This window comes from Equus przewalskii, chromosome 14 (assembly GCF_037783145.1).
Source record: "Equus przewalskii isolate Varuska chromosome 14, EquPr2, whole genome shotgun sequence".
NCBI classification, from domain to species: Eukaryota; Metazoa; Chordata; class Mammalia; order Perissodactyla; family Equidae; genus Equus; species Equus przewalskii.
Window position 1 is genome coordinate 51,201,482 of NC_091844.1, and position 27,021 is coordinate 51,228,502.

Here is a 27,021-nt window from a genome sequence, read left to right on the forward strand (position 1 = left end):
CTACCACAGCATGACTTGCCAAGCAGTGCCATGTCCCCACCGGGGATCCGAACCAGCGAACCCCGGGCTGCCGAAGTGGAATGTGTGCTCTTAACTGCTGTGCCACCAGCCGACCCCTGAGAAAGTCTTTGAAGAGTGGGAAAGTGAACTTTCCTGGAAAACTTGTTAGTGTTTGCCAGGCAGTGTGAAGGGTTCATTTGAGGTTTAGGGTCACCATTTCAAAGTGAAATCCATCAGCTACATTGTGTGATTTTCTCCAGCAACGACCAGCTGCTTGGGTGCAGGCGCTGAGAGGGTAGGGAGTTGGGTTCAAGGGTTCAACCAGAATGGGACATTCCAGGCCAATATGACAGAAGAGAAAGGGTAAGATTGTGGAAGGTGTTTGCCAAAGTGGCATGAAAATGCTAGGCCACGGAACCTAAGCAGGGTTTGGAAGTGAAGACAAGGAGAGGGAAGAAGTGGCTGTCAGACAAGGTTGAAGAATGGTAACACTGGAGCTCTTGAGTAAGTGAGCTGAACAGATAGGAGATGAGAACAGGGGCTGCAAAGCAGCTTGATGTTTAGAAGGAAGAAAGTAAAAAAATACTTTGGAAAAGGCAAGTGGAACACCTCCTATAGCTCCTGGCCCTGAGCTGCCTGGGATATGAGGGGAAAAGTAAAAACAGCTTCTACCTGAGAGGGCTGCTCAGGAGACAGAGCAATCAGGGGCAACCAGGTTGGTTCACTGCCAGGAGGTGGAAGGAATGGTTAGAGAAGAGGAAGCTACCAGGACAGTTGATGGTGACCCACCTGGAGCTGCAAAGGGCACAGTGGAAGAGTTTGGGGAGAGTTGAATCAGATTAGACAATGAATTCAAGGGTACTGGGATGATCATTCAGTGTCGACCTTTGATAACCTAGAAGGCTTGTTCATTTGGCAGTGACTGAGGCAAATGAGAATACGAGGTACAATGGGATTATCTCAGAGGGAGATGGGAAATCAGCCCAAACTGTGTGAATTTTGAATGATTAGTAAGAAGGTCAAGGGGCTTCAGGATGACTGCCCTCCCCTGCAGAGTGTAGTGGTGGTGGCAGTCTTTGTGGGGAGAGGTGGAAGTGCTCTCTCTGGGAGGATATGGTAAAGTCGGGATATGCAGGGACCAATCTTAGTTTAATAACTACCTGAACGATTGAGTCATGATCATTAATAAGTATTGGGCATTTATGTTGTGTATGATTTAACCATTCAACACTGTAAAAAGCATACAGTGTTCTTAGAGGCAGCAGAGAGAGGAACTGTTTGGTTCCAGAGGCTGTATTCCGGCCTAGACAGAAGGAAATAGAATGTGGCAAACAGAGATGGACCTCAATCTTTTCCTTATCAGGATCGGAGAGGGGTGGGTGTTTATGACAGGTCATTTACAGTATATGCAACAGCCCAGATGAAGCCTGAGAGCTTTATTCAGACAGTATTCACGTTCAATGACATCTCTGACGCAACCAAGTATACATACACTACTGTGAGGAAGTTCCCTCTCCTGGTAAGTGGACAGTCAAACAGGACTGTCACTGTGCGTTCTCATGTTGCTGGTTGGGAATTATTGCATCAATGGTTTGCAAGGTGTGATAAGGAAATAACAAAGGAAAAATACACACTTAGGTTGCTTCCCTTTTGGAAGTATCTATATAGCCCAACAAGGACTCCTGAGATATCCTTAGAAAATCAAAGTGTGTGAGAAGAATGAAGTAAATGTCACAAACAATTTCGCTGGTGCTCCTATTCAGGATGAGTGAGTTATCAAGTATCATAGTCCAGCTGAACCCTACACAACACACATCACTGAATACACTACTGACTCATTCTGTACTCAGCTTGATAACGTTCCTGGGAGTCTGGGCTGTCCCCTGTCCTAGTGCTAAGGATCAGCAGTCATTGAGGACTGAGTAAGAGGGAGCATGACTGCCATGAATTGGTAGAAGGAAGTGAAAGAAGAAGGAAATAAGAATGTGGCTAGAGGAGGGGGGAGGGAGGCTATGTCATGCCTTTGTTGGTTCTCTGTACAAAAGAAAACAACGGGAACTTCCAGCAGTCTGTAGGGAAGTCTTGTGAGTTGACTAAAACTGACCACATTTCCGATTCCATGGAGCATTTGTTAGGTGAACCAGCAGCAGGTTATAATAGTGGTGGTGGTGGTGATGATGATGATATAAAGTCCCTCCTCTCTCCCCTTTGGTTGAAAAGACAGCCCAGAAAAAATAGCATGTGGGTCTAAATGCTACAAATAGCTCAGATAATATCTCAGACTGGTGAAGGGTTAGTCAGCCGTCTTGACATGGAGGACATCACACCTCCCTTCTAACCTTAGGTACAAAAGCCTTTGCAGGAGAAAGCAGAGGGTCCACTTGAATGGAAATTGACAAGCAGTGGAATTATACAGGTATAGATAAGGACACAGGCATAGCTTGACCTGTACATCACCCAAGCTGGCTTACCCCTGTAGAAATAGTTTGTCCGAAAGCACAGGTAAATTTATTTGATGTTAATGTTATAAACTAATGTGACCTCAATTAAAAAAAATGTACTTGTTACAGGTTGATGGGCGTAAAATGGGGGCAAAAATGTGAAAGCTGGCCTATGAGGAAGTCTTAAGGGGATCCAAAATCATATATGGAGAATGATATTTCAGGACCAATTGGTGGGGAGGGGAGATAAAATGATTCAGTTTTAATCAACAATCTAACTATGAGGCTCCACACTAGTTCTGTGGAGATTCAGGTTCAACAAGACAGGCTTCTCAGGGTTCTTGGTCCTCATATGTTCCCTCGAGGAGTTTCAGCTTCAGTGGGAAGACAGATACCCACACGGATAATTCCAGTACATAGAATAAACAGAATCAGGACTGGTCTGGCTACTATTCAGTTCTAGATCATTATAAATGTTAATGAAACTGACTGCTTTCTTTTTTGCGCTTATTTTTTAGATTCTTCGTACCCTTGAGGGTTTTCAGAGCCTTGGCTAGTAGTCAGAAATCTTCCTTAGGAGTTAGTTAGTGTAACTGATAGTTTAGAAAGGAAGAGAAGAGAGAATGAACATTTGGCAGGCACTCAGAATGTGCTTTCTTCACATTATCTTATTTAATCTGCACAGAGACTGTGAACAAGGTATCACTTATTTCCATCTTACAAATGAGGGAACTGGTTAACCAAAGTTAGGCAACGCCCCAAGTCCCATTAACGAATGATGGCGCTAAGGCTTGACCCCAGGTCTGTGCCACTCCCAAACCTGTCTTTCCCCACACCATGTAGCTGCAGGGCCATCAGCCCTAAAGTTTAGGTCTTTGTAGTCAAAACTTAGAGAAATGTTTATTTGTGTATCAGATAAGCTCTGGCACTCAACAATTTCCAATTGATTCCTGAAGGAGCTTGTAGTTAAGGTGGTCATCTCTACAGAGGGCCTTCATTCTTTGAAATAGGGTGTCACACTTTCTATTCAAAAGGCTATAAAATAGTTTGTACTTTGCTTACTTCTTGTAAAAACGCCCATAAGAATGAACGTAATAAAGCAGCCAAGCCCTTGTAACCATAGGAACCTTCCCTGCCTACTTCCTACTGGGGGATGGTAGAGAAAAGAGCACTCTGCCTGGTGGCCATGACCTCCCCACTCACTTTGGCATGCTACTGACTTTTGATGCCTACCCATCACCCTAGCAAGCCATTTATAGAAAAAAGTCCTGGAATTATATACATAGAGCATTTAGGCATAGATACACATGCAGGCATAGGCATGTTTATCTGCAGATCACTCAGAATTGAGAAGCTGTATTGGTTGTGGGTCAAGAGTCACACCACATCAACCCATCCCTCGATGATTCTTGAGGGCAATTCCAGATGAGAACAGGAATTAATAAAGCCCTCTGGTTTCCCTAGAAATTGTTTCTCTCTGTTCTCCCACTTTGGTTCTCATTGCAGTTGCAAAGAGATCAGCAGTTATTTCTAAAAGTAGAACAGCCTGCAAAGAGCCCTGGCCCAGCTCCTAGTGCCCACTCAGACAGCGCTCTCACTGTAACCTTAGATCAGTCATTTGTCCGCCTAGGTCAGATAGGAATTCACACTAATACTTGGTTCATACCCCACAGCCCTGGGTTGATTTGTGAAGGCTCTATGCTACAGAGCAATTCTGACTATGTCCAGATGCACTCCAGTCCAGTTAGGCATTCCTCCACTCCACCCACAGGTGCCCAGCCCAGTGGACTCGTGCTCTAGGCTCCACCCCTCATCTGTCACAGCTGTCATTGGGGTGCCCCATCTAATGCACACCCCAAAGTGGGACCCTAGGTTCTCTGGGTCTTTCTCTGGACACAACCCTAGGCCCAAGCTCCCTGCTAGGAACTTATTAAAGACCGTGTGCTAGCAAGTGACACCTGTTTACAGTTTAATACAGGCCTCCTGGAGATGATATTTTATCCAAAAGCAGGAAGAGATAGTGGGAATCTTAGGCACAGAAGCATGTCCCTGAGGGAGGTGTTTGAGGCAGCAGGGTCGTTCAGCATCTGTGTAATCACCAAACTGAAGCACAGGCTGGCATGGGGTTAATCTGTAACTTGTTTACTTAATAATTATTTACTAAGTGCTTAAATTATGCAGCTCTAAAATTAAGTGTTAATGGCATCCAGGAAGTAAAAGACACAGGCTCTGTTCTCAAGACCTCCAGCCCGGTTGGCAGAAATTAGACACACACGTGAAGTTAAAAGGTAAAGAGCTACAGGGGCCAGCCCGGTGGTGCAACTTCGGTGGCCCAGGGTTCGCAAGCCCAGATCCCAGGTGTGAACTTACACACCGCTTGTCAAGGCATGCTGTGGCAGGCATCCCACACATAAAGTTGAGGAAGACGGGCACTAACGTTAGCTCATGGCCAGTCTTCCTCAGCAAAAAGAGGGGGATTGGCGGCAGATGTTCGCTCAGGGCTAATCTTCCTCCAAAAATAAATAAGTAAATAAATAAAATAAAGAGCTACATATTAACATCAGACAATAATACTAGGGTACAACACTGAGCTTCTCAGAAGAAAGGTACGTTATGATGCCCAAATCCACCCTGAGACTGGGGTCTGGGGAATCCATAAACTAACCTCCAGAAGAATCTTTCAGGGGAGGTTAGTTGGTTTTCTTTCAGGGTTCCAAAGTTCAGTCTGGATACTGATATTCTTCTGAACACCAAAGAGAATGATTATTATTTGAACACATTCATGGCAGACCAATGAGTAAGCATTTCAGCTGAGAGAGCATTTGGCTAATAATTAAGCATTTTATTATTATATTTTAATTTCTCATGCAAGTCCATTTTTAACAAATTGTAATAATTTGGACCTTAAGCTACCACATTTCAATAATTTGTGAAATCATAGCTAGCATATATGCATCAACTTGTTAAATGCTGTTGTCAACCTTAAAATTTATGTCTGAGTCATGAGAACTGAGAGAAATATTTATTTGTACATCAGGTAAACTCTGGCACTTAATAACTTTTGATTGATTCCAAAAGGACCTTGTAATTGGGCGCTCATCTTTAGAGGGGACCTTCATTCTTTGAAATGGGTGTCAGGTGTTACCATTACTGTCTCTATTTTATAAATACACGCGGGGCAGTGAGGTAGCTGCCCAAGAGGAGAGAGAGTGGTGGAGAAGCAGAGCCAGGCTGGAAGCCAGGGTACCACACCGCTTCCCCACGAGCTGGCTCTGCCCAAGATACATGCCTGGTTGGTAGAAGCACAGTTTTCTAACTGATGCTGGTGAGTTATGAATCTCCAGCAGATGGGAAGACTAGAGGCAAACATGGTATCACCTGCAAATCCCCGCAGGGCAGTCAGTTTTTCTTGATGGACCTTATCTCTACATGGATTTCAGTGTCCCTTCAAACCTACACATGTCACAAAAAACCCAAACTGATTTGTCATTATATAAATAACACATGCTCAGAGGAATATCTAGAAGCCTAAAAAGAAAACCATAAAAAAAAAGAAAACTGTAATCACGCATAATTCCACGTTTATTTTTCTAGAATGTTTATATTCATATTTAGAATGTCATAGAACATTTATTTTTAAGAAAATTTGAATCACATGTTATATAGTTTTATACACTGATTATTTAATTAACATTATATCACAAATATTTTTCATGCCATTAATTATTCTTCAAAGACATGACTTTGAAAAATTATTGCATACTATTCCATTGTATGACAAAGCTATAATTAAGTAATAATTTCCTTATTCTTGGACACTTAGGTTGCTTCTAATTTTTCACTATTATATGAGATGTCAAGATAAATTTATTTGCATTTGTATAAACTTTGACCTATATCTCTCTTTTCTTCATAGGATGGGATTCTTGAAATGGAATTAATGAGTAAAAGGCTGTGAGCATTTTTAGCCTCTTGATACTTATTGGCAAAGCGCCTTCCTGAGAGTTATTCTGTTTACGCTTTCCCCATGAGTGCGTGGCCCAGTGGACCCTCCTTTTCATTGACTGTTATCATCTCTTAAATCTTTGTCAATTTGATAGACAAAAAAAAATAGTGTCTAACCATTGTTTTAGTTTGTATTTATTTGATAACTAATGATGTTAATTTGTTTATTAACCATTATACTTTCTTTTCTCTCTCTTTTTTTTTTTTCTTTTTTTTGAGCAAGATTAGCCCTGAACTAACTACTGGCAATCCTCCTCTTTTTGCTGAGGAAGCCTGGCTCCAAGCTAACATCCATGCCCATCTTCCTCTACTTTATATGTGGGACGCCTACCTCAGCATGGCTTGCCAAGCAGTGCCATGTCCGCACCCGGGATCCGAACCGGCGAACCCCAGGCCACCAAGAAGCGGAACGTGCGAACTTAACCACTGCGCCACCGGGCCGGCCCTATACTTTCTTTTCTTTAAATTATGTATGTGTCCTTTGTTTATTTTCTAGCGACACCTTAGTGATTTTAAAAATCAACTTTTATAAGCTCTTGCATAAAAATCCTTTGCCATACTTATAGACAGGTGTTTCTCCCAGTTTGTTGTTTGATGTATAATTTTACATTTTTGATTCACAGAAGATTTACATTTTCATATAGTCATATCTATCAGCCTTTTTTAGTTTTTTCTTCCATTACCATTGTGCTTAGAAAGAGATTTCTCATCCAGAAAGCAAACAACTATTTGATAAATTTTTCTTCTAGTTTTTTAAAATGATTTTATTATTTGCAGTAATTCTTTAATTCATATGGACTTAATCTTGGGGCGTGGCATGAGGTCAGGACTTTAAATTAAGATGTTTAAAAAGTAACCCATTTTCCCAATATCATTCAAAGAATTATCCATCTCTATCCAATAGACTCATGGTACTTGTTTTATCAGTAATGGGAATTTATTGATTTCCATTCACTTGTATATAGCTCTACATTCCTTTTCCATTTTTATTTATGCATTAGCTTTATTTGCCCAATAGTAAATTTCTTGACTAAAGAGACTTTATTTTCATTTAATAATCTGTCTTTCCAATTAAGGTTTACTGGATTAGCCACAAGGGGCTGGCAATTTTAAGATGGATAAGATGGGGTTAATCTGCTGAAGGAATTCACAGTCTAGGACACAGGCAGGTCAAGATGACTACAGTAGGAGATAATCGGTATGTTGGTGTGGTATAGAAATGTCAAGGTGCTATGAGGGCACAGACAAGGCTATACAGAGGAGGGGTGCTCTGATTGTCCTGAAGATGAACAGGAATTTGCTAGGCCAACCAGTGGGGAAAGGGCATTCGAACCAGAGGGAACAGTTTATACAAAGGTCTAAAGATGGGGAAACTGTGTGACAAGTTTGGGAAGCTAAAAGTAGTTGAATATGGCTAGATTATAGGGTGCCTATGGGGAGATGGCAGGAGACGAAGCTGAAGGTGAAGTCTAGATGATAAGGGAGTTGGGATTTCATCTAGTGATGGGATCGGATGCATGGAAAAATTTCTTTGATAGTGATACAGACGATTGATTGGAGGGGCAGAAGATTGAGGCAGGGAGACAGTATAAAAGGAGAGAGCGAAGAAGGGCCTGAACTGACATTGGCAGGGAGGAGGTCCTGGAGAAGAGGGTGCTTGGGAGGTAGAGTCAACAGGATGTAGGTGATAAGGAAAAGGGAGCAATTTAGGATGACTCTAGTCTTCTGGACTTGGTGACAGGGTAAACGCTTGTACCATTTACACAGACAAGGAGTAAAGGGGAGGAGCAGGTTTGGCAATGGATTCTAAGGAGAGAATGACTTCAAATTTGAATCTGAAGTGCTTGCTGTACATCTAGGCACAGATATTTAGTACACTGTGGAAAACATATGTCTGGAGCTAAGAAGAAAGTTTTTGAATGGATACATGGAGAGATACTAGAATTATCAGTATCATAATTGAAATTGTAAGTGTGTGTGAATTAATCACCCAGGAAGAGAAGAAAAGAAAGCTGGGACTGGATCTCTGAGAACACCAATATCTGAGGGACAGACAGAGGAACAAGAGTCCTTAAAGAACACTGAGAAGAAACAACCAGAGAGTTAATGTACCAGAAGAGAGTAGAGTTATGGAAACTAGGGCTGACAAGTTTTCAAAAAGGAGGGGACAATTCAAAGAAATGAATGGGCAGAATTCAAGCAAAGGCAAGAACTAAAACTCTCCACTGTGCTTGGCCACCAGGAAGTTGTGAGGATCTTAGCAAGAGAAGTTTCAGTGGAATGGTAGGGGGCAGAATATAGAGCAGGTGGCAATGAATGGGAGATGAAGAGGTGGAGGGATGAGTACAGACTTTCCCAGACCTTGGAGTGAAAACTGGAGGAAGATACCCTTCAGATCTACAGACATTTATTTGGAAACCCCCATGCATCAGTCATCAGGCTAAAAACACTCGGGGGTGAGGAAGGGAGAGAGATGAAGGAGACACAGTCATCGCCAATGAGATGTGTTCATGTTAATGAAAGAGACAACAATAATACACTAAAAAAAATGCTGGGGTAGAGGTAGAAACAGGTATTTTGAGACCTCTAGGGAGGAACAGAGAAAAAGATGAAGGTGTGTGAGAATGAATGGTGTGAGATGGAGATGTACAGCACCCAGGAATACCTGAATCCGGGTCTCAACTAGCCACCCCTTCTTACATCCACTTACAGTACACATAACTTCCCACTCATTCTCTATACAACAACCAGAGGAATCTTCCAAAACACAAATCTGGTTACCTCATGCTCATTCCAGTGGCTTTCCATTGTTCTAAGATTGAAATCCTAATTCCTAACCCTCCAGGGCCCTCACGGTGTGGTCCCAGCCAACCAGCCTCACTGAGCCCTCGTCACTCTATCTTCTTTCTGCTCCTCTTGGCATGGTGTGCTCTCCTTCGCCCCTCCCCACTCCAGCAGGGCTTTGCGCATGCACTGACCCCTGTCTGAAATGTTCGGCCTCCTCAGTTTTGTCTAATTAATACCTACTCATCCTTCAGACTTCAGCATGATCATTGTTTCCCAAAGAAACCTTTACTGACCCTAGCAGGCAGGTCAGATCCTCCTGGAGTCCCAGATAGCTCATCTCTGTTGTACTTTTTACAGATATAATTTTGTATTTGGAGATTATTTGATTATTTGTGTAAGACTCAAAGTCTTACACAAGACTATGAGTTCTGTGCAGCAAGGACCAGGTCTTTGTTGTCCGTTATATCTTCAGCAATTATCACAATTCATTGTTTATGTAGATAATAAGTACATGATGCATGAATAAATGATGGAGTGAATGAAGGTCCTCATATGAAATACATGCACAAAAGTGTATGGCTAGCAAAGGAATACAATGTTGTAAGTGAGGTTTTGGCTTCAAAACTCAGGTTCTAGGAGGATCCAGTAAGCAAAGCTAGAAAATATGAGAAACTACTTTTGCTTGGGGTAGGGGTGACCTAAAGTCAAGAACCAAAACATGGGCCGGCCCGGTGGTACAGTGGTTAAGTGCACACGTTTCACTTTGGCGGCCGGGTCCACTGGTTCAAATCCCGGGTGCGGACATGGCACCACTTGGCAAGCCATGCTGTGGAAGATGTCCCACATATAAAGCAGAAGAAGACGGGCACGGATGTTAGCTCAGGGCCAGTCTTCCTCAGCAAAAAGAGGATTGGCAGCAGTTAGCTCAGGGCTAATCTTCCTCAAAAAAAAAAAAAAAAGAAAGAACCAAAACAGACGTGCCTTACCTCCTTTCCCTTAATTTCTTACTTGAATCTTGGCTCTTCCCATTCCAACAGAGAGGAAAGGCCAGTGATTCAAGAGTGTGATAATCCAGGCAATAACCACAGTGTTTGCCCCCGTGCTTGGATGTTCTTGGGTCAAGAGTGATATTTTTTTCAAGATGGGCAAAATTTGAGCATATTTGGTGGTTGAGGGGAAGAAGTCAAGAAAGAAGGTGGAGATATATGAAAGAGCGGTAGTTGATGAAGCCACTGCAGAGCGACCATATTTGCTTTATCCATATCTGGTCTTGAAGGACACTGTTGGAGGAAAACCACATCACAGAACAGTTTGGTGCAAATGGCTGGATGCGTACAGGTTTGATGTTTTATAGAGCTGATGTTCAAAATGGACAAGGAGTGAAGGTATTGTCAACGTATAATTTTCAAAAATTTAAAAATGTGATTCTGATACAAATATGAAATGAACATATGTCAAAGATTCATCAGTTAGTGACTGAACCAGTAAGATGGTAAAGCTTGTTCCAAGAGCAAGGTATTTATAGGCAAAAAACCCCTAGGTATTTACAGGCAAAAAAAGGGAATGTTACAATACGTTTGCTAAGTTAGATACAAAACTGGTTGGTGTCCTACAGGGCAACAAAACCATAGTTTATCTTTTCCACTGGACAGAAGTCATTTACATCTCTATTAGACAAAAATCTGTAAGGTACCATGTAACTTCGCAGTGTCTGGGCTGCAATGAATAGTAAATAGCAAAGTCAAACTTGGATTCTTTCTTCTAGATAACTAAATAATCTTGGGTGAGCCTGTTAAACTGTGCTAAACATTGAAAAGACATGCAGTCACCTTCTTGCCTTGTTTCCAAGTTTGGATAATTTTTTTTTTGCTGAGGAAAATTCGCCCTAAGCTAATATCCATACCAATCTTCCTCTATTTTTTAGTATGTGGGCCACCAACATAGAATGGCTGCTAACAGAGCAGTGTGGGTCTATGCCTGAGAATCGAATCCAGGTCACTTGAAGCGGAGTGTGCTGAACTTAACCACCCGGGCTGGCCCTGGATAATTTTTCTTAACAGCACTGAAGCTGCTGGCAAGAAAGTGGTTCAGGTGGTTCTATGAGGTGTAGACAGGAGAAGAGATAAACGGAAGCCAGGAGGCTGACAGACCGAGATGAAGGGAATGTCAAGGGCAGGCAGTCTAGATGAGGTCCGGGAGCAGATGTAGTGAGGGAAAAGGAGTAAGAAGACTGGAAGAACCAGAATTTATACTGGAAGTATAGAGGTGGAGCAACCCCAGGTGTTCTCAGAGTCCGGGGTGTAGCCACAGCAGAACTGCTGCAGTGGATGCTGGGCTCCAAACCTAAGGAGCGAGGAGGCTAGGTTTCACGTTGGATGTGTTGCCCATGTGGACATTGACTTTTAGTCCTTCCTGAATCAGTCAGGATTTAACCAGAGAAGCAGAAATATTATGAATGATATAGAATAAAGGATTTACTATAGGGATTAAATTCAATTACACAATTGTGGAAACTGGTAGAAGACAGCAAGGCTGTTGCCTCTGTATCTAGTGTTCAGCCTTTGGTCACTATAGGTCACCATACAGGCAGTCAGAAAAGAAAGCTGGACTTGAACGAGAGCAAGGACAAATGGGAACTCATGAGGACAAACTAAAACCCACTACTTCCAACCCTGATGCGATGGGTGCCCTGCAGGAGATGCTGTCACCGTCACCTGGAGCCACACGCACTTGACCTAGACCATGGAGAAGCTAAGGGAGCTGTGGCGGGAGCTAGGAGAGCTGCGGGCCTGGATGTTGCCCACGCCTGTGGACCAGCAGAGCACGTGAGCTGCCCCGGTGCCTGGTGCCCTGCACTTACTTCAGAGCATTAAAAACATGGCTGCTGCTCCACTTACATCTTCCAAATACCACACAAATTTCTCTTGTAGCCAACACTTGCTTGGAATATCCAGGGGAGGGAACTCTGGAAAACAGTTCCAGCTTAGCTAAGTTGACACAGAACAAAGCCACCACACTCTCAACACCAAGCACAGTGCCTAAGATCAGACTCTATCTAGAGGGTGCCTAATACACTGTGGGGTTTTGTTGTCAGAAGTACCTTTAAAACAAACTACGCAGACCTGCAACAACGTGAAGGAATCTCAAGAACATTATGCTAAGCACTAAAAGCCAGATAAAAAGACTACATACTGTATGATTCCATTTGTATGGAATTCTAGAACAGGCAAAGTGAATCTCAAGTGATAGAATTCAAAACAAGGTTGCCCAGGAGGGGGGTGAGGTTCAGAGGAGAGTGACCAGGAAAGGGCACAAGGAAATTTGGGGGGAAGGGATAATGGAAGTGTTCTTTATTTTGATGGAGGTGTGAGTTACACAAGTATGTGCATTTGTCAAAACTCCCTGGACCGTACCCCTAAGATCTGTGCATTTTCTTGTATGTAAATTATATTTCAATTTCAAAAAAATGAAAAGTAAAGAAAAATCGTGCCCTTAGAGCTAATGACAGACTAAAAAGCAAGAAAGGAAAACATATTACTTGTTGTTTCTTTATATCTGCCTACCGGGCCTCATCACTGTGCATCCTTACTCCAAGATCGGAAAGGGACCAGACGAGCCTGCAACTCCAGGATCTCTCTCCATCAGTCAAAAGGGAAATCAGAGGGGAGGAGAAGTTGGTAGGAGCCCAAGACAAAACAAATGATAAAAAGCCTCGGCAGATAAACTCAACATTGAATGTCAGAAGTGGGATTTTTATTCCTTTTCTCCGAAATTTAAATTCATAGTCTGTTCAACAGAGATTTGATTTCTAAACTGCATCTTGCTCTCAGTGTGTGTGTGTGGGGGGGGGGGGGGGGGCGTGACAGAGAGAGAGAAACTCATAAACATTCCAAATAATGGAAATCATCATAAAGGTGAAGCTAGAGGAAACAGTTTCACTGTACCCAGGGAAAATGGATTCCACAGCCCTCCAGGACCTGAAATCTGTCCTGCTTTGGCTGCATCTTCTAGACTGGCCTCATTATCATGATGTTTGCATTTTTCTAAACAACATCAAATAACAAAAAAATGATCTCCTTTCCCACCATTTGGCCATTTGGTAACACTCGTTAGCCAGTTTTCTCTTCCATAATGCGTTTAGGCCAGGCATAGGCCACTGAAGGGGTAAATGCTAAGGTGGAGGCAGGGAGAGGAGGTTTGCTCACAGATTCGAGCGGGCGTAGGAAGGGAGACCCTGAAAGGAGGAGCTGGGGGCTCGAGCTTGTCGGGAAAACCTTTCCCTCTGCTCGCCGGTCTCAGCATGGCGAACAGACTGCATAAGCAGCTACCCTCAGAGGTCCCCACAGGTGCTTTTTCTTACTTACTTACTTATGAGTCTTTTTACAAGCTCGAGTTAATTTTTAACTCGCTTCATGAGATAAAAAACAAAGGCAGAAACTCAGACCGGTAACGGTGGCATCCTCACCCCAGAGCTGGTTTCTACAGCTCTTGCTCTTTGTCCCCCAGTCTCCTCCCCTCGCCTTTGTCTCCCGGCTCCAGGGGAAGGCTGAGAGAACGGTCACGTGGCGTGAACAGCCTGTGTGCCTGGCAGTCCCCCTGGCTCCCTGCTGGGACCAGGATTCCTAGTCTTTCAGGCGGCTGCCCCATTTTTTCTTTTCCCTTTTGTCTTTGTTGTTGATGTCGCTGTGCGTCCACAACCCTGGGATTCCCTCAACGTCAAACTCCAAAATCCAGTTTCTTAGATTTCAATGCTTTTAAGGTCAGTGGAAACTTTTTAAAAAAGCAACATTAAGCTAATATATTCTTAGCGCAGAAAAGAAGCTTTGTTCTATTTCTCTCTAAAACTGATGCTCACTAGTACTTCTCAGATCTTGAAAGATATGTGTACCATTTATTTGTAGGAAAAGCATCAGATTGAGGTGCTTTTAAAAAAACAACCAGTCACTCAGAATCCTTCCCTTCCCTTTCTCCGACGATACCACCTTTTTATAGTTCCTTTTTTTTAAAAGATTTTTTATTTTTCCTTTTTCTCCCTAAAGCGCCCCCCAGTACATAGTTGTGTATTTTTAGTTGTGGGTCCTTCTAGTTGTGGCATGTGGGATGCTGCCTCAGCATGGCTTGATGAGTGGTGCCATGTCCGTGCCCAGGATTCGATCCAGCAAAACCCTGGGCCGCAGAAGCGCAGCGCGTGAACTTAACCACTCCGCCATGGGGCCAGCCCCCACCTTTTTAAAGGCTCCTTCAGATATTGCCCCAAATAGCTGAAGTATGAAGAATTATTTCCCAGGACGTTGTTACTCTGCTGCCATTGCAAGGCAAATATTTCATTAACACTTTTCTCCCTTTCCTGACTGAGGTGTTGAATCTCGGAGTCAGCCTGGTAATAATATAAGAGAAGATGGCTCTTTACCCCTAGACACCCCGGGCTGCGCTAAGGGGCCTGGTATCCAGTAGATGCCAGATAAATATTTATGAAGGAATGAATGAAGAACAGTCTGGGAGAAAGAAGAAGCTGGAAATTTCTAAAATGGGAGAAGTCCTCCTGGAATAACCAAGAATTGACTGTGTCCATAAAAGTACACCTTTTCCTTTTTGCTTAGCTAATTATTAGGGATATTTTCAGAGAAAAACATTATTGTAAATAGAGGAAGCTTTAGGAGCCCGAAAAGCCTTTAGACCCGAGAACTGCTGGGGCCCCAGGCCTTGTGATGCAGACGAGGAGGTAGTCTTGGACTTGGTTTTGCTTGCTCACAGGCTCAGAGTGGACACAGCTACTGGTTATTTTGTGTCTAGAAGAATTAAGTAATTGCTGTATACTCAGCTTAAGAAGTTGTCATGAGGGGCTGGCTCATGGTCTAGTGCTTAAGTTTGCCACAGTCTGCTTCAGTGGCCTGGTTTCGCTTCACAGGTGTGGACTTACACCACTCCTTGTTGGTCATGTTGAGGTGGCAGCTCACATACAAAATAGGGGAAGATTGGCAATAGATGTTAGCTCAGTGTGACTCTTCCTCAGCAAAAAAAAAAAAAGAAGAAGAAGAAGAAGAAATTGTCATGATCCTGGGGAAGGGGTAGAGGGGGCTGGTGTTTAGAATGTCCTGAACACCACTTACTGCTCTGGGCTAGAGGGAGGCCAGAAACATTTGGTAAAATGTTGCCCCAAGCATTCCTCCCAGACCCCTGGCTGCTCTGGGGAGATGGTACTGGTTGCTCAGTTGACCACACAGACCTAAGTCCAAATTCTGTCTGTGTCCTGAGTTGAGTAGACTAATAAAAGAAAAGTAGATACTGTGAGGCAAGGTTTAAGCTACAAAGAAAACTCAGACAATTAGTTTAAGCATTGAAGATTTAGTTGAATGGAGAGCTGCCCCGAAAAAGACCAAAGATGCAGGGATGGCAGGAGTGGGGAGGTGGTGGGGTGGGGAGGGTGAAGTTGCGCAAGGGAAAGGTGCTGACAGTTCAGGACTGGTTGGTCTTAGGGGAGCTTGACATGGCTGACTGCTGGGCTCCAGGTCCATTTGTTGAGGCTGATAGTACAGTCCCAAGTTCACCAACAAGTTGTATCTCTGCAGACACTGACCCATTTTTCTGGAAGCAATCACTCTGGGTCCTTCTTCAGGGGCCTTGCTTGTGATCTCATACTTTCTAGGCTCAGTACCCTGTAGCAGGCAAATTCAAATGCACATAAAATGATAACAATTCATTTACCAAACCTCGGCACTATTGATATTTGGGATTGGGGGCTGTCCTATAGAACACCATGGTAGGATATTTTGCAACGTCCCTGGCCTCTACGCTCTAGATGCCAATAGCATCCCTCAGTTGTGACAATCAAAAATGTCTCTAGACATTGTGAAATGGCCCTGGATGGCAAAATTGCCCCAGTTGAGAACCACCGCCTCAGACAGTTTACCCTCTGTGAAATTCTCCACACTGGCTGCCGTGATGATTAGCACCAGTTCATCCATCCACCGGAACAAAACCAAGAAACTCAGCATCAGCTCATGTTGAGTTTAAGAGTGCTCCTGCCCAAGGCTACCTTAGACTCGGATAAATCTAAGGGTCAGTCAGCTTGGGGTCCCAGGGTTTCGAGGGTCCTGCTCTAGGCCTGTTCCAACCATGTGATTCCCATGGGGTAAGGGTCAACAGGGCCAAGAGAATATGCCCACTAGAGGCTGCACCCTGCTTCTAGACCACATTCTTGGTATTTAGGACACCAACATTTCTTGCTCAAAAGGGTCAAGTCTGCTTTAAAGGCTGACATTTTCTCTTCTCTGGGTCTGTTTTCCAGACAGTGTGATATGCCACTGGGGAGGCCCAAATGGGGCCAGTGGGTGTCAGGTTTTGGCCATGTGGGTGGAGCTTGGATATGCAGGCTGTACTCACCCTGGATCCTGCAGATGTTAGACAAGGGCCCGCCCCCTCCTTACACCACCAGCTTTCTAACAAAATGTAGTTAAGAGACCATTGGCAGTTCCACATCTTCTCTGCAGCTTCTCCATCTTCACCACCTTCCTCAGCCTCTGCAGAACATGGTGATGAACACCGGCCCCACGTGGAGAACCAGAAGGGAAAAGATGAGACTTTGAGAACCCAGAGAATCGCCCCCTGCTCAAGCAGGGTCTAGGTGGCTTTGTCCCTCTCCTCTGAGCAGAGCATTACCTAATTACGCTCTGTTGGTGAAATGCTCCCCAGAAAAACACCACCACTTCTGGTAGATTTGTTTTCCTCTTCTTGTCTCTAACTGACACATGAGACCAGCTTCTCCACGGTCAGGCACTATTTGGTGAATGTCTGCTCCTCCTCCTCCCCCACTTCCCCCTGCCTCTCCTCCTCCTCTGTGAAGCGGTCTGGTTGACCCCCCCTCTGCGGGAGTGAATGACTCTCTTGATTTTGAGCCCCTACAGCCTGTTCCTCGTACCTTGACCAATCACTTACTTTTTCCATTACACCTTGCACTGAGGCGAGTTCTATTAGAGATTGCTCCTCAAAGACAGAGGGCCTCTGACTTATCTGGCTTTCCCCAGTGCACCTAGCACAGGCCTCACACACACCATGCAGCTGCTCAGGCGTTTCTTACTGAATCAATTAACATTAAAATTCCACCTAGTTGGGATTAAAGTCACTGAGTTTTATGAGAAAACCAGTCCAACCAGTTCCCTCCTTTGTGGCTCTTAGATCCTGAGGCTGGATTATTTTGTCAATTTAGAGCCTTACTATCAACATTCGCTTCACACTTTGGCCCCTAGATCTTTTTTGCCTTGTAAAGACTGCAAACATCAGGGAAAAGTAAGTTTTAGGGATTGTGCTGCTGTAACAAAGTACCACAAACTTTGTGACTTAAAGCAATAGGAATTTATTCTCTCACAGTTCTGGAGGCCTGACATGGAAAACCAAGGTGTTGGCAGGGCCGCGCTCCTCCTGAGGGCCCTAGGGGAGGATCCTTCCTTGCCTCCTCCAGCCTCTGGTGTTGTGGCAATCCTGGGTATTCCCAGGCTTATCGATGCATCGCTCCAATCTCTGCCTCCATTGTCACATGGCATTTTCCCTGTGTATCTTCTCTCTTTGTGTCCAAATTTCCCTTTTTTTATAAGGACACCAGTCATTGGGATAGAGACCACCCTAATCCAGTATGACCTCATCTTAACTTGATAACATCTGCAAAGACTCTATTTCCAAATAAGGTCACATTCACAGTGACAGGGGGTTGGGACTTGAACATGTCTTTTTAGAGGACACAATTCAGGTGTGAAAGAGCTTAATTCCCACAGCCATCGGTAAAGCTGTGTTAGAGTGTGTCTGACCCTAAGGCTGTGTGGGCTTGTTCTCCCATCTTCTCTCTCCACGTAAGGCTCTGCAATCTGGAATACTTGATTTGAATCACAGCTCCACCATACGTGCAACCTTGGATAAAGTACACACCCCAGAATACCTTCAAATGTGATTATACTCCTTCATACAAAATTTAAGAACCTTACAACAATATATTCCCAATTCTTCCCTCCCCTCCTTTGGGCTATTGTGATCATATATTTTACTTATACATGTGTTATAAATTCCATAATATATTGTTACTATTTTTTACTTTAAACAGTATCACATTTGGAAAATTTTTGGCTGTTATTTCTTCAAATTTTTTTGCCCTCTCTGCATTTTAGAGGGCTTCAATTATGTTAGATCACTTAACATTGTCCCACAGATCACTGAGGCTCTGCTCATTTTTTAGTCTTTTTTTCTCCTCCTCATTTTGGCTGGTTTCTGTTGCTATGTCTCAAGTTCAGCAATCTTTTCTTCTGCAGTATCTAGTCAGTTAATTTCGTCTCTAGAAATTCCATTTGTTTTTTTATATCTTCCATTTCTCTCTCATTGTGTTGATGTTTTCATTGATTTCACTCCATTCATGTACACCTCACTACTCAGCAAAGGGTCAAGGGGACCCCCAAGCTCTTTCTCTTTTGTAACCCCATCCTGTCTGGAATTCTGCCCTAGAAATTCCAGCTATTCTCCACCCCCTACCTCCATCCCTTTCTCCCCAGCTCACCAAGTCCCCTGGGCTCTCCCTGTGCCATGGTCTAGAACGTGCCTCCAGGCAGAAAACCAGGGCAATCATTGGTCTCTCTTCAATTGTTTCCCTTCTCCCAGGGATCACAGACTTGTGCTGCTTGTTGTCCAATGTCTAATAACATTTATATATTTTTGTCTAGGTTTCTGGTTGGTCATGGTGAGAGGGTAAATCTGACTCCGGCTACTCCATCATGACCCGAAGTGAAAATTCTAGGTAAATTACTTCACTTCTCTGAACCTCACTTTCTTTATCTGTGAAACAGCCAATAATTTCTATATCCCAGGGATAATGTGAGGATTAAGTGAGATGATGTATGCTTATAGTAGTAGCTACCACTTGCTGAGGGCTTAGTATGTGCCAGGCCTCCTCCTGAGCACTTTACATTAACTATCTTATGTATATTTGAATTTCACAACAACTCTGAAAGAAAGGTATTATTAACCCCATTATAGAGATGAGAAGTTTAAGCACATTGTCCAAAGTCAAAGAGCTGATAAACGCAGAGCTGGAATCCTTCTTATTCCAAAGCCCGTATTAACTATGGGTTATAGGAGCTTGAAGCAGTGCCCAGCACACAGTAGGAATTTGAGAATCCAAATATTAGACTCTTCGTTTACTCTGCTACCCTCCCGGATACCTGACAGCTCAAAGGACGTGGAATTGTAATAGATGCCAAAGTCTATATTGGGAAATTCAGTTTCTAGTCCTGGGTTCTTTGTCCCTGCATCCTCCTTGGGATTTTCTCTCTTAAATAGCGCTCATATCCATCGGCTTTCTTTGCCTTCACTGCCACCCTTCTAGACCCGACGACGGTCCCCTGCCTGGACTCCTGCTTCCACTGTGGCCTCTATAACGTATTCTCCTCATCACAGCCCCAGCGAGTCCTCCAAAATGCAGATCTGATCAGGTCTCTTTCTGGTTTAAACCGTTCAGAGAACTATCAGAATAAAGCCTAAAACCCTTGCTAGAGTCCACAGGACTCGTGAGGTCAGGCCCCCCATTCTCCAGCCACTTCTCACACTGTGCTTGCCCCCAGTCTCCTGGCCACTCGTTGTCCTGTTGTCATTTCCCCAAATATGCTGTCGTGCAACTGTGTTTTTACCTTTCCTCCTGTGTCTGTGTGATAATGAATTGCCATTTTGATGAAAATGTCTAGGTTCTTCTAATTTCTGCTTTTACCTGAGACTCTATGCTGATCCTCTGGGACTTGCCAAGGCTTGGGTATGGTTGGCCATGCAGGCAAACTCTTAAGCCGTGGTCCTTATGCTGACCCCCTGCCACACAATTCACAGTGTTTTAATTTACCTTATTAACTCAACAGAGAACATTGGCTCCTGAATGAGAATTGTTATCCTGCACATGCAAGTTTCACAAAATGGCCTTAGGATTATCAACTCAAAATGTTGTCTAGAAAGCACAGATTGGTGGCCAGAACTAAGCTTGGACAAGTCTTTTTTTTTTTTGCTGAGGAAGATTTTCCCTGAGTGAACATCTGTGCCAACCCTCCTCTATTTATTATGTGGTTTGCTGCTACAGCATGGATGCCAACCAGTGGTGTAGGTTTGCACCCAGGAACTGAACCTGGGCTGCTGAAGTGGAGCGCACTGAACTTAACCACTAGGCCATGGGGCTGACCCCGGACAAGTCTTTTCTTATATCAGAGAAGGCCTGGAAGTTTCTTCCAGTCTCTGTTCCCAGATAGAATAATGAGCCTCACATCTTCTCCTCTACCTTCAGGGCTTCTTCAGAAGCTAATGAGACAGGATCCATAAGGGTTTTGAGTTCCTTTGTGAGAGACAGTGCATATGGAAACATTACATGCTGAAGTTTGTAATAGGAGTGTGTAAGGAAGTCTGACGCTGTCATTCTAAGATGCAGCGTTGCTCAATCAATGAGTCTATTGAAATGACCCTATTAGAAGTTCACCAGAAAAACATAGAGATGGAAGGTAGCTCCTGGGAGGAGGGAGAGGAAAACTCCACAAGGGATCATGGGTTCTTTAAGTTTATCCTTTTGGAGCTTAGTCCAGTATGGAACATGTAGGAGCCGCTCAGGATAGACTGATTATCACCTGCGAAGGTTATCAGAGGTGATTCTGTGCTTGCAACATGTAACAGAGAAGCAGCCTCTGTGATGAGATCACTGGGGCTCTGTGAAAGAAACAGTGCTTGGCAAAGGCGGCTGCTCGTCAAACCTTGGCTCAGTGTTTGGCCCCATATTAGCTGCTTAGATTCAAGGCTGGCTTCAGCATGGGGTGAAGAAGCGGCTACCTACACGGGGGGCTAGTCTCCTCCATTTAAATACGTCTCACCCCAAAACTAGGAGTCCTACCTTTAGCACTCAATTCCTTTGGGTTATTTTCCCCTTTTTAAGATATGAACACCTTGTCACGAAGGGTGAATGAGTTTTCTTTTTCCCCAGTAGGACTTCTGGTGGAGGACCATACCCAACCCAATGAGAGATGCAGAGGTAAAACCCGAGGAAAGCATCCTGGGAGGAAACACTCCTTTAGATTCTGTCTGAGCCTGTGAAAAGGGACTGGATCTCAGAAGGAGCCCAGAAGGCAGAGGAAGGGGCAAGGAGGGGGTCTGACAGCCAAACACCAGCTTGTAGTTTGGGCCAAGGTTTGGCTAATTGTGCTTTGGACAGGGTGAAGCAAAACATGCCCTATATAGGAAATTCTCTGGCACTCAAAGGCAGATTTACACTGGGCTCAGTTATAGACATGATTAGGAAAGAGCTTGGAAGCCATGACTGTCACCAGCAAGGAGAGCTGGGTCCAGAGTTAGGAGGCAGGACCTCAAGCTGGAGGTGCTGGCATTTCACGGACCAGAGATTCAGACTCTGTCACTACTGGCTGGACCCGCCTTCCAGGTAGGATTGATATCAGGTTTGCTGCGAAGGCTCGCTACCTCCTGAAATGTTTTTCCTACCTGCTCACTGATGCCTGACATTGCTTTTAATGGGGAGCAAAGCCTTGCATTACAGAGCTAAAGAGCAAGCTTAAAACGACCATGAAAGGAAAAGAGAGAGAGTGAGAGAGAGAAAGAGAGAATGTATTTATGAATTGAAGGAAGCAAAGAAAATCCAGTCCGCCTTGGCCTGTGTGCGGAGTCCAGGATGATACAATTTTGCTCAAGGCTACCCCAGTGAGGAAATGTGTTTGCTCCCTCATAACAGCAACAGAAATCATTTCAGAATGGCTTTAAGGTTCTCTAGAATTAGGAAACAGAAGAAAACAAGGCCTGTCTTCTAGACAAGTAACTAAGAATGTGAAGGGAGTCTGGGGCGGGGCGGGGGGGCCCGGTGTTAAGGAGGGGGACTCAAATTCTTCATTTAAATTATTTAACAGTTCTCAGATGCCACTCTGAAATGCAGTACTGCCCCCTGCTGGCTCCCCTGCGGTATAGCTCATCAAAAACCAGGAGGGCTCTCGGGTCCTTTTCCCACGGCTGGGAAAAACTGAGGCGTCGATTCTCAGCGCGAGGTGGGAGACAAAGCTGACACGGGATGATTTTCCAACCGCCACGCTCCCTCAGAAAACACCGCTTACTGTCTTTGGCTTTGGATTTAAACAGGTATATCTAGCTTCCCCAGCCGGTGCTTAGTGAATTAGGTCACCTTAGCATAAATGTTCAAAGAACAATGGCTCCGAGCCCCACCCACCTGCTTGCAGGACCTTGGCCCCCTCCCAAAGCCTCGCTCAGGGCCTCTGCAGCGCTCTCGGGGTGGAGGCTCCCAGCCTGTGGGCGCCGCGGAGAGTCCGCCACCTCTTCTCGCTGGCTGCTGGCCCTGCAACGCAGCGCGCCAAAAACCCCTTTGAGGGAAAGTTCTGCTGCGCTGCTGGCTGGCCCGGGCGCTGCTGATTCTCGACGCCGACACATGCCGGTGCTGCCGGGGACTGTTTCTGGGCAGACATAGGAAAAAGGGCCCAGCAGAGATTTAAGATTTATTCAGATACGCTTGTGTGACCAAATAACTCAAGGTCAATGGTCTCAGTTGCCTAGTACTGTGTTTGGGTATTGAACCAAGCTCACATGCTTAGGGCCTTTTTTCCATTCTTGTGAAACTGGATCTCCACAAAGGGGGATTGTGAAATCAAAGTGAGAACTTTACTGGCATCTTCTCTCTATTCCTTTATCACGTTTAACTCAAAATCTGTTTTCATTTTCTTCAGAGGCCTTCAAAACCTTCCAGAGTGAAGTGTGGGTGCATATTCATCAAGTACCTTAGGATAAGAAATGGAGCCTAAAAGAGATGTTCTCAACACTACTCGCCAGTAACCAGTGGTGTTAAGTGTTAGGGTTGAACTTCACCTTAGGGAGAAAAAAAGAACATGTTGGGGAACCTTTCTCAAAGCGTTCTGGGAAACATGAAACACGGCTCTGACTTCGGAGGCTGGTAAATGTAAGCATGTTCCAGTTTTAAAAAATAAACAAAATGCACGTTATTACTTCTGACACAAACCAACCGGACCCCCAAGACCCTGAGGGGCTTTTTAGCATCTGGAAGAGGCTGATGAGACGACAGTGGTCTGAATCTTAGGATGCTCGACTATTCTCCTTAGGCCTTCTCCAATGTGCTCATTCCTGCAGCCAGGAGCTTCCCGCCTCCATAGTGCCCGACTGAGGACCCATCTCTACTTTGACAGAAGCAACTGGGAGCAAGAAAATTTGCCGAGGACTAAACCGTAAGATGTGTACACTGAAAGTTGTAGCCATGGGTGTGCAACCAATGTGGTTGCACGGGGCCGCACACTCAGAAGGGCCCCACGCTTGAAGGGTCCCGCACTTGGGGGTTAATGCTCTGTGGCCACTGTCTTGATAGTTTTACCTTTAATCATTTTGAGAATTATTCAAGAAGATAGTTTTAAGAATAATTTCACCATTCTTAATAAGATTGTCTTTGAATTTATGTTTCATGAGTGAAGGCCGGTGGCCCAGTGAAGCATGCACCGGGGCTTGGAGCCTCACTCATGCCTGGTCTGCCTCTCCCTGCCTCCGTGCCTCCCTGCCTCCCCGGGCTGGGTTCTCAGCGTCTGTTCCCTGCTCCCTGGCTGGGGAGGCCCCGCCTGGCTTCCCCCTCCCTGCCCTTGCCCCACACTACTGTCCGCCTCCGCCCCTGGTAGGGGCCTGGATATGGGCACAGGGAGGATTACAGTTGAGCATGACACGCGTGCCCTGCATCACCTCTGGGAGAGGCATGTGGCAGCCATCCCTGCCCTGGGCCGGCAGTGCCACAGTGCATTTGGCGGGTAGCCACAGAGGTGAGACTGTCACCTTCCTTCGATCCAAGTACTGAGCATGACCTGGCACAGAGGTTTAATCCTGGGGGGCTCTCCCATCCCACCTTGGGATCTGCCCAGAGCATGGCACGCCAGTCTGGCGGCTGGCCAGAGGAGACGTCCCAGCGCTGGTGGCTGTGTGTGAATATGCAGTCAGGGAGCCTGCGAGGGTCTGCGCTCATCTTACAAATATCCCTGCGCCTGAGGAAGCATAAGATTAAATAACAAACAGATGCCGTGAGCGGGTGAGAGAGACCATGGAAGAAGGGAGGGGCAGCCCCATGGCCCAGCTGGTGGTACGTTCGCACTTTCCGCTTTCGTGGCCCGGGGTTCGCTGGTTCGGATCCAGATGCTGTGGCAGGCGTCCCACGTATAAAGTACAGGAAAATGAGCACAGATGTTAGCTCAGGGCCAGTCTTCCTCAGCAAAAAGAAGAGGATTGACAGCAGATATTAGCTCAGGGCTAATCTTCCTCAAAAGAAAGGGAAAAGTTTCATATTTTAGTGCCTTTAGTGGCACTTTTCACCTGCTTTTTGAACAAGGGACCCTGTATTCTCATTTTGCACCAGGACTCATAAATTAGGGAGCTCGCCCCGGCTGTAGCAGAGAGTAGGGACCATCTTTCTGGTCCTGTCTATGTGGCATCTTAAGTTACTGGGCTTTATTAAAGATGATTTATCAAGTTTTCATGGGTACAGATGAACTTCCCTATGGGTGGGGGTCACACAGGTAGCCAGTGACAAGCTGAGAATAAATATTTGCTGAGTGAATTGATGGATAAATGAATGAACGAATAAAACAACAAACTAAGGAAAACCACAGGCATAAATGTGTGCTAGGCCCAAAATATGATCCTCCCAGGGTTATTTGCCTTAAAACAGGAGGCAAAGGCTAAGCAGGAAAAATGTGTGGCATCGAGAGCCCTTGAGGGCTCTGGGGGGAGGGCAGCTCCTGAGTGGCACCGTGGAGGCTGCTCTGGGCAGTCCAGTCCCTTCTGCTGGTCAGTCTTGCCCGTCTACTGCAACTCCCTCTCACTGAGTTAACGCTGATGAGTTAACGCTGATGTCTAGAAGACGTTCGTGCTGTACGGCAGCAGGACCTTTGTAATGAGGAAAGACAGAAGCCTTGTTGCGGAATTTCTCCTCCTCAGAGAAAATACCTGCACATTATGAACCTCTGTTGACTTGTCTCTAAAAATCTCAAGCTGCAATAATCCCAAATTGCTCAGGGCACAGAGAATGTCGCTGATATTTAATCAGAATGCCCCGCAGCGTGCCCTGTGTCCACACTCCCTGCCTGCAGTGCCTCTCCCGCTGGTCTCCACCTTCTCCTTGAAGCCCTCTCTGCCTGCTCCAACGTCCTGAGTTTTCTCTTCTGAACTTGCACAGCATGGATCGCAACTCCATCTTTCCTGGGTGTGCTGCTATTTTAGCATTTGCTGTATGGTCTTTAGAGGCTCTGCCTCCTTCAGGCCAAGGAATGTGTTGTTCCCTTCTCTCAAATCGGCCTCAAGGCCAAACCCAGGCCTGAGCACCAAGTACTTTGATTCTGCTCCAGCCACTCAACCCTCCCACTGTTCCTCCATCACCCTGGACCTGCCCGCACCACAGGGCCTTTGCACTTGCTCTCTCTCTGCCTGGAAAGCCCTTCCCCCAACCATCGGCAGGGCTTGATCCTTCCTCTCTTTCAGGTCTTTGCTCAAATGTCACCTCATCAATGAACCCTTCCCTGACCACCCTGTTGAACATCCCAAACTTTCTCTTACTCCCTTCATCCCCTATCTTATTCCTCAACTTTATTTTCCTCCAAAGTACTATCACCACAGGCATTCTAAATAATAAACTCATTTACTTGTTTATTATCTGTCTTTCCCCTCTGGAAAAAGGACATATATGGATGGTGACTTCATCTGTTTGTTCATTGAAATATTTTTACTATCCAGAACATTTCCTGGCACATAATAGATACTCAAACAACGTGTGTTGAATTAAGCAAAGAACACGTTCAACAGGTTCTTATTTATTTCAGCTGAAGTCCCACTGCATCGTCTGTGGCTCTTGAAAGCAGCTTCTCCTGTCAGGGTCAGAGAGAATAAGGGAGAAACTTGGGGGATGAGGAATCATTTCTCGCTAATAATTAATTCTGCTTGCTCCTTATCTGAATTCCTGGATACTCATAAAACCCACGGTCAGTATAATCAACACACTTTCGTGCTCCAGGCCTGGGGAGCTCAGCTATTTAGGGCCTGGACTGGGGAAGCCAGAGTCACGTGTCCCCTCCTGGTGTGGGTCACGGAATTTGGCTCAGTTCCCCAGCCCAGCCAGGGCACAGGGGAGACAGAATGCGAAAGTGTGGGTCTGCGGAGAGAAGAGGGAGCCGTGCAAAGGCAGACTACGGCTCACCTGTTCCCTCCTTCTAGAACCGTCTAACAGTCTCCCGCTGGAGCTGAGAAGGAATCAGGGAACCAGAAGGTTGTTCAGCTCATTGGCGATCACTTTGTCCTGCGAGGCGGTTCACACCCGGAGCACGGGTTCTGAGGGAGCCACAGGGGCAGGAGCTGTGTGCTTCGGAGGAGGTTGGAGCCCTTCTGTGGGGCCTTCAGGTGGGCGCAGCTTAGGGGTGGCATTCATTACGAGGAGCCTGCAGGAAGAACATTCCAGGTGGGGAGAGCTGTCCAATCAGGGTGGCTCTCTGGACTCTTGTTGGGCTAGACTTGTCTCGTTTCCTCTTTCCTGGGGACACTGATGGCCTGACTGAGCCATTTGGACGCCAGGCCGGGGGTGCAGGCAGCACAGGGAGGAGGGCAGGACCTGGGGAACCACAGATGAAGGGAGCCAGGCCTGGATTAAAGCAACTCTGAAAGGCAAAACCCTCTGCATGCTTTCTAGGGCATTTAGGGGTTATAATAGAGAGTCTAACAAAAAAACTAAGGTGCCCGTTAT

The 27,021-nt window shown here is 45.3% G+C and overlaps 2 long non-coding RNA genes across 2 annotated transcripts; one reads left to right on the top strand and one right to left on the bottom strand.

Moving 5' to 3' along the window:
- The first annotated feature begins 13,789 nt into the window (after positions 1-13,789).
- On the top strand, positions 13,790-25,937 carry LOC103558102 (uncharacterized). The gene is made up of 5 exons (XR_011526100.1): positions 13,790-13,992; positions 18,935-19,008; positions 21,217-21,264; positions 22,148-22,373; positions 22,973-25,937. It is a non-coding gene; the product is annotated as an uncharacterized lncRNA (long non-coding RNA).
- LOC139075568 (uncharacterized) lies at positions 15,572-17,299 on the bottom strand. Its single transcript, XR_011526101.1, has 3 exons — positions 17,169-17,299; positions 16,617-16,753; positions 15,572-15,889 (listed from the first exon to the last, which is right to left on the bottom strand). It is a non-coding gene; the product is annotated as an uncharacterized lncRNA (long non-coding RNA).
- Positions 25,938-27,021: the final 1,084 nt, after the last annotated feature.